General features: G+C 32.0%; 1 long non-coding RNA gene across 1 annotated transcript in view; it reads left to right on the top strand.

Moving 5' to 3' along the window:
• Window positions 1-4,849, top strand: part of LOC311171547 — a 66,251-nt gene extending 61,402 nt beyond the window's left edge. The window contains exon 2 of the long non-coding RNA XR_014617065.1: window positions 4,772-4,849. This is a non-coding gene — a long non-coding RNA (uncharacterized lncRNA). The remainder of the gene's footprint in view (window positions 1-4,771) is intronic.
• Window positions 4,850-7,960: the final 3,111 nt, after the last annotated feature.

The following is a 7,960-nucleotide window of genomic DNA, read 5'->3' as shown; positions in this document are numbered from 1 at the left end:
ACTTTTAATTTTTTTCAATTACTTCTTGAAACAGCGAAATAGAAGAATAAGACGAAAAGCAGAAATAACAGAAGAATAAGCTAGAAAAGTAGAAATAACAGAAGAATAAGTCAAAAAGGTAGAAATAACAGAAGAATATCTGAAGAAGAAACAGAAGAAGCAGAAAATGACGAAGTATTTGAAAAAGCAGAAAATCCAGGAGAAACAGAAGATGATGAAGAAGATAAATAGGGTGATATAGAACTTCAAGAAGAACAAGAAGAACAAGGTGATCAAGAAGTGAAACAGAAGAATAAGACGAAAAATTAGAAATAACAGAAGAATAAGACGAAAAAGTAGAAATAACAGACGAATAAGCTGAATAAGAAGCAGAAGAAGCATAAGAAATTGAAATTTCAGAAAATGCAGAAAAAAGAAGATGAAGAAGAAGAAGGAGATGTAGAACTTGAAGAAGAACAAGAAGAAAGAGAAGAAGAAGTAGAAAGAGAAGAATAAGACGAAAAAGCAGAAATAACAGTAGAAAAAACTAAAAAGTAGAAATAATGGACGCCACAAAAGTAGAAATAACAGAAGAATAAGCTGAAGAAGAAACAGAAGAGGCAGAAAACGAAAGTAAATGAAAAAGCAGAAAATGCAGAAGAAACAGAGGACTATGAAGAAGAAGAAGGAGATGCAGAACTACAATAAGAACAAGAAGAACTAGAAGAACAAGAATAACAAGAAGTAGAAACAGAAGAACAAGACGAAAAAGCAGAAAAAAAACAGAATAATAAGCAGAAGAAGAAGCAGAAGAGGCATAAATAATTGAAAAAGCAGAAAATGCAGAACAGAAGAAGATGTAGAAGAAGAAGGATTTGTAGGACTACAAGCAGAACAAGAACTAAAAGAACAAGAAGAACCAGAAGGAGAAAAAGAAGAATAAGCTGAAAAAGTAGAAATAACTCTAGAATAAGCCCAAAAATTTAAAAAGCAGAAAAAAACAGAAGAATAAGCTGAAGAAGAAGTAGAATAGGCATAAGTAATTGAAAACGCAGAAAATGCAGAATAGAAGAAGATGAAGAAGAAGCAGGAGTTGTAGAACTACAAGCAGAACAAGAAGAACTAGAAGAACAAGAAGAACAAGAAGTAGAAACACAAGAATAAGACAAAAAAGCAGAAATAAGAGAATAATACAAAAAGGTAGAAATAACAGAATCATAAGCCAAAAAGGCAGAAATGACAGAAGAATAAGCTGAAGAACAAACAGAAGAAACAGAAAACGAAGATGTAATTGAAAAAGTAGAAAATGCAGAAGAAACAGATGAAGATGAAGAAAGAGAAGAAGGAGATGTAGAACTACAAAATAACACGAAGAACTAGAAGAACAAGAAGTAGAAACAGAAGAATAAGACGAAAAAGCTGAAATAAAAAGAATAAGCTGAATAAGTCGAAATAACAGAATAATAAGCCAAAAAGGTAGAAATAACAGAAGCATAAGCCGAAAAGGCAGAAATGACAGAAGAATAAGCTGAAGAAGAAACAGAAGAAGCAGAAAACCAAGAAGTAATTGAAAAAGCAGAAAATGCAGAAGAAAGAGAAGAAGATGAAGAAGAAGGAGAAGGAGATATAGAACTACTAAAAGACAACAAGAACTAGAAGAACAAGAAGAACAAGAAGTAGACAGAAGAATAAGACGAAAAATCAGATATAACAGAAGAATAAGCGAAAAAGTAGAAATAACAGAAGAATAAGCCAAAAAGTTAGAAATCACAGAAGCATAAGTCGAAAAGGCAGAAATGGCAGAAGAATAATCTGAAGAAGAAACAGAAGAAGCAGAAAACGAAGAAGTAATTGAAAAAGCAGAAAATACAGAAGAAAGAGAGGAAGATGAAGAAGAAGAAGAAGGAGATGTAGAACTAGAAGAATAAAAAGAAGAACAATAAGAACAAGAAGAAGAAGAAGGAGAAAAATAAGAATAAGACGAAAAAGCACAAATAACATGAGAATAAGATGAAAATTAGAAATAACTGAAGAATAAGACAAAAAGTTAGAAATAACAGAAACATAAGCAGAAAAGGCAATAATAACAAGAATAAGCTGAAGAAAAAGCAGAAGAAGCAGATAACGAAAGTAATTGAAAAAGCAAAAAATGCAGAATAAACAGAGGAAGATGAACAAGAAAAAGAAGGAGATGTAAAACTACAAGAACAAGAAGAACTAGAAAAACAAGAAGAACAAGAAGAAGAAACAGAAGAATAAGACGGAAATGCAGAAATAACAGAAGAATAGGCAGTATAATTAGAAATAACAGAAAAATAAGCTAAAAAGTTAGAAATAAGAGAAGCATAAGCCGAAAAGGAAGAAACGACAGAAGACTAATCTGAAGAAGAAACAGAAGAAGCAGAAAACGAAGAAGTAATTGAAAAAGCAGAAAATGCAGAAGAAACAGAGGAAGATCAAGAAGGAAATGAAGGAGATGTAGAACTACAAGAAGAACACGAAGACCTAGAAGAACGAGAAGAACAAGAAGGAGAAACAGAAGAATAAGACGAAAAAAGCAGAAATAAGAGAAGAATAAGCCAAAAATGTAGAAATAACAGAAGCATAAGCTGAAAAGGTAGAAATGACAGAAGAATAAGATGAAGAGGAAACAGAAGAAGTAGAAAACTAGAAGTAATTGAAAAACCAGAAAATGCAGAAGAAAAAAAGGAAGATTAAAAAGGAGAAGAAGGAGAAGTAGAACTACAAGAAGTACAAGAAGAACTAGAAGAACAAGAAGAACCAGAAGTACAAACAGAAGAATAAGACGAAAAATCAGATATAACAGAATAATAAGCTGAAAAAGTAGAAATAATATAAGAATAAGCCAAAAAGGTACAAATTACAGAAGGATTAGCAGAAAAGGCAGAAATGACAGAGGAATAAGATGAAGAAGAAACAGAAGAAGCAGAAAACGAAGAAGTAATTGAAAAAGCAGAAAATGAGAAGAAACTGAGGAAGATGAAGAAGAAGGAGATGTAGAACTAATCTACAGAGGAGATGTAGAACTACAAGAAAAACAATAAGAACTAGAAGAACTACAAAAACAAGAAGGAGAAACAGAAGAATAAGACGAAAAATCAGAAACAACAGAAGAATAAGATGAATAAGCAGAAATAAAAAATGAATAAGCCAAAAAGGTAGAAAAAACAGAAGAATAAGCCGAAAAGGCAGAAATGACAGAGGAATAAGATGAAGAAGAGAGAGAAGAAGCAGAAAACGAAGAAGTGATTGAAAAAGCAGAAAACGCAGAAGAAACAGAGGAAGATGAAGAAGAAGAAGAAGGAGATGTAGAAATACAAGAAGAACAAGAAGAACTGGAAGAATAAGAAGGAGAAACAGAAGAATAAGATGAAAAAGCAGAAATAACAGAAGAATAAGCTGAATAAGTAGAAATAACAGGAGAATAAGACAAAAAGGTAGAAATAACAGAAGAATAACTGAAGAAGAAACAAAAGAAGCAGAAAACGAAGAAGTAATTGAAAAAGCACAAAATGCAGAAGAAACAGAGGAAGATGAAGAAGAAGAAGGAGATGAACTGCAAGAAGAACAAGAGAACTAGAAGAACAAGAAGAACAAGAAGGAAAAGCAGAAGAATAAGACAAAAAAACAGAAATAACAGAATAATAAGCTGAATAAGAAGTAGAAGAAGCATAAGTAATTGAAAAAGCAGAAAATGCAGAACAATGAAGATGAAGAAGAAGAAGATGAAGGAGATGTAGAACTTCAAGAAAAACAAGAAGAACTAGAACAAGAAGTAGAAACAGAAGAATAAGACGAAAAAGCAGAAATAAGAGAAGAATAAGTCAAAAAGGTAGAAATAACAGAAGAATAAGACAAAAAGGCAGAAATGACAGAAGAATAAGCTGAAGAAGAAACAGAAGAAGCAGAAAAACAAGAAGTAATTGAAAAAGCAGAAAATGGACAAGAAACAGAAAAAGGTGAAGAAAAAGAAGAGGCAGATGTAGAACAAGAAGAATAAAAAGAATAACAAGAAGAACAAGAACAATAAGAAGGAGAAAAAGAAGAATAAGACAAAAAAGCAGAAATAACATGAGAATAAGCTGAAAATTAGAAATAACAGAAGAATAAGACAAAAAGTTAGAAATAACAGAAACATAAGCAGAAAAGGCAATAATGACAAGAATAAGCTGAAGAAAAAACAGAAGAAGCAGAAAACGAAAGTTATTGAATAAGCAGAAAATGCAGAATAAACAGAGGAAGATGAAGAAGGAAATGAAAGAGATGTAGAACTACAAGAAGAACTAGAAGAACTACAAGAACAAGAAGAAGAAATAGAAACAGAAGAATAAGACGAAAAATTAGAAATAACACAAGAATAAGCTGAATAAGTACTAGAAGAAGCATAAGTAATTGAAAAAGCAGAAAATGCAGAACGGAAGAACATGAAGAAGAAGGAGATGCAGAACTACAAGAAGAACAAGAAGAACTAGAAGAACAAGAAAAACAAGAAGTACAAACAGATGAATAAGACGAAAAAGCAGAAAAAACAGAAGAGTAAGCTGAATAAGTAGAAATAACAAAAGAATAAGCCAAAAAGTAGAAATAACAGAAGCATAAGCCGAAAAGGCAGAAATGACAGAAGAATAATCTGAAGAAGAAACAGAAGAAGCAGAAAAAGAAGAAGAAATTGAAAAAGCAGAAAGTGCAGAAGAAACAGAGGAAGAGGAAGAGGAAGAAGAAGGAGATGCAGAACTACAAGAAGAACAAGAATAACTAGAAGAACAAGAAGGAGAAACAGAAGAATAAGACGAAAAAGCAGAAATAACAGAAGAATAAGATGAATACGTAGAAATAACAGAAGAATAAGCCAAAAAGGTAGAAATAAGAGAAGAATAAGCCGAAAAGGCAGAGAAGACAGAAGAATAAGATGAAGAAGAAACAGAAGCAAAAAACGAAGTAGTAATTGAAAAAGCAGAAAATGAAGAAGAAACAAAGGAAGATGAAAAGAAGAAGAAGAAGAAGAAGTAGATGTAGAACTACAAGAAGAACAACAAGAACTAGAAAAACAAGAAGAATAAGGAGAAACAGAAGAATAAGAAGAAAAAGCAGAAATAACAGAAGAATAAGCTGAATAAGTAGAAATAACAGAAATAACCCAAAAAAAGTAGAAATAACAGAAGCATAACCCGAAAAGGCAGAAGTTACAGAAGAATAAGCTGAAGAAGAAACAGAAGAAGCAGAAAACGAAGACGTAATTGAAAAATCATAAAATGCTGAAGAAAGAGAGGAAGATGAAGAAAAAGGAGATATAGAACTAAAAGAAGAACAAGAAGAACTAGAAGAACAAGAAGAAGAAGAAGGACAAACAGATGAATAAGATGACAAAGTAGAAATAATAGAAGAATAAGCTGAATAAGAAGCAGAAGTAGCATAAGTATTTGAAAAAGCAGAAAATGCAGAGGAAGATGAAGAAGAAGAAGAAGGAGATGTAGAATTACAAGAAGAACTAGAAGAACAAGAAGAACAGAAAAAGAAACAGAAGAATAAGACGAAAAAGTAGAAATAACAGAAGAATAAGCCAAATAGGTAGAAATATCAGAAGCATACGCCGAAAAGTTAGAAATAACAGAAGAATAGCCGAAGAAGAAACAGAAGAAGCAGAAAACGAAGAAGTAATTGAAAAAGCAGAAAAAAAACAGAGGAAGATGCAGAAGGAGATGAAGGAGATGTAGAGATACAAGAAGAACACGAAGAACTTGAAGAACAAGAAAAACAAGAAGTTAAAACAGAGAATAAGACATAAAAGCAGAAATAACAGAAAAATAAGCCAAAAAGTTAGAAATAACAGAAGCATAAACAGAAAAGGCAGAAATGACAGAAGAATAAGCTGAAGAAGAAACAGAAGAAGCAGAAAACGAAGAAGTAATTGAAGAAGCAGAAAATGCAGAAGAAAGAGAGGAAGATGAAGATGAAGAATAAGGAGATGTAGAACTACAAGAAGAACTAGAAGAACGAGAAGAACAAGAAGGAGAAACAGAAGAATAAGATGAAAAATCAGAAATAACAGAAGAATGAGCTGAATAAGTAGAGTAACAGAAGAATTAGCCAAATAGGTAGAAATAACAGATGAATAAGCCCGAAAGGCAGAAATGACAGAAGAATAACCTGAAGAAGAAACAGAAGAAGCAGAAAACGAAAGTAACTGAAAAAGCAGAAAATGCAGAAAAAACAGAGGAAGATGAAGATGAAGAAGAAGGAGATGTAGAACTTCAAGAAGAACAAGAAGAACTAGAAAAACAAGAAGAACAAGAAGAGGAAACAGAAGAATAAGACGAAAAAGCAGAAATAACAGAAGAAGAAGCCAAAAAGTTAGAAATAACAGAAGCATAACCCGAAAAGGCAGAAATGACAGAGGAATAAGCTGAAGAAGAAACAGAAGAAGCACAAAACGAAGAAGTAATTGAAAAATCAGAAAATGCAGAAGAAAGAGAGGAAGATGAAGAAGAAGAAGAAGGAGATGTAGAACCACAAGAAGAACAAGAAGAACTAGAAGAACAAGAAGAATAATAAGTAGAAAAAGAAGAATAAGACATAAAAGCAGAAATAACAGAAGAATAAGCTGAATAAGTAGAAATAACAGAAGAATAAGCCAAAAAGGTACAAGTAACAGAAAAATAAGCAGAAAAGGCAGAAATGACAGAGGAATAAGCTGAAGAAGAAAGAGAAGAAGCAGAAAACGAAGAAGTAAATGAAAAAACAGAAAATGCAGGGGAAAAGAGGAAGTTGAAGAAGGTAGAGATGTAGAACTACAAGAAGAACAAAAAGAACGAGAAGAACTAGAAGAAAAAGAAGGAGAAACAGAAGAATAAGACGAAAAAGCAGAAATAACAGAAGAATAAGCTGAATAAGTAGAAATAACAGGAGAATAAGACAAAAAGGTAGAAATAACAGAAGAATAGATGAAGAAGAAACAGAAGAAGCAGAAAACGAAGAAGTAATGGAAAAAGTAGATAATGCAGAAGAAACAGAGGAAGATGAAGAAGAAGAAGGAGATGAACTACAAGAAGAACTAGAAGAACAAGGAGAACACGATGGAAAAACAAATGAATAAGATGAAAAAACATAAATAACAGAAGAATAAGTTGAACAAGAAGTTGAAGAAGCATAAGTAATTGAAAAAGCAGAAAATGCAGAACAATGAAGATGAAGAAGAAGAGAAGGAGATGTAGAACTTCAAGAAGAACAAGAAGAACTAGAAGAACAAGAAGTACAAACAGAAGAATAAGACGAATAAGCAGAACTTAAGGAAGAATAGTCAAAAAGATAGAAATAACAGAAGCATATGACGAAAAGGCAGAAATGACAGAAGAATAAGCTGAACAAGAAACAGAAGAAGCAGAAAACGAAGAAGAAATTGAAAAGGCAGAAAATGCAGAAGAAACAGAAAAAGATGAAGAAGAAGGAGATGTAGAACAAAAAGAAGAATAAGAAGAACTAGAAGAACAAGAAAAACGAGAAGGAGAAAGAGAAGAATAAGACAAAAAAGCAGAAATAATAGAAGAATAACATGAAAAGGTAGAAATAACAGAAGAATAAGCCAAAAAGTAGAAATAAAATAAGCATAAGCCAAAAAGGCAGAAATGACAGAAGAATAAGCTGAAGAAGAAATAGAAGAAGCAGAAAACGAAGAAGTATTTGAAAAAACAGAAAATACAGAAGAAACAGAGGAAGATGAAGAAGAATAAGGAGATGCAGAACTACAGAAGAACCAGAAGAACTAGAAGAATAAGTAGAACAAGAAGTAGAAACAGAAGAATAAGAGTAAAAGCACAAATAACAGAAGAATAAGCTGAATAAGAAGCAGAAGAAGCATAAGTAATGGAAAAAGCAGAAAATTCAGAACAGATGAAGAAGAAGGAGATGTAGAACTACAAGAAGAACAAGGAACTAGAAGAAAAATAAGAACAAGAAGTAGAAA

Source organism: Talpa europaea (genome assembly GCF_964194135.1).
Source record: "Talpa europaea genome assembly, chromosome: 6".
NCBI classification, from domain to species: Eukaryota; Metazoa; Chordata; class Mammalia; order Eulipotyphla; family Talpidae; genus Talpa; species Talpa europaea.
The sequence above is the reverse complement of the archived record's forward strand: the minus strand, read 5'-3'. Positions and strand labels throughout refer to the sequence as shown.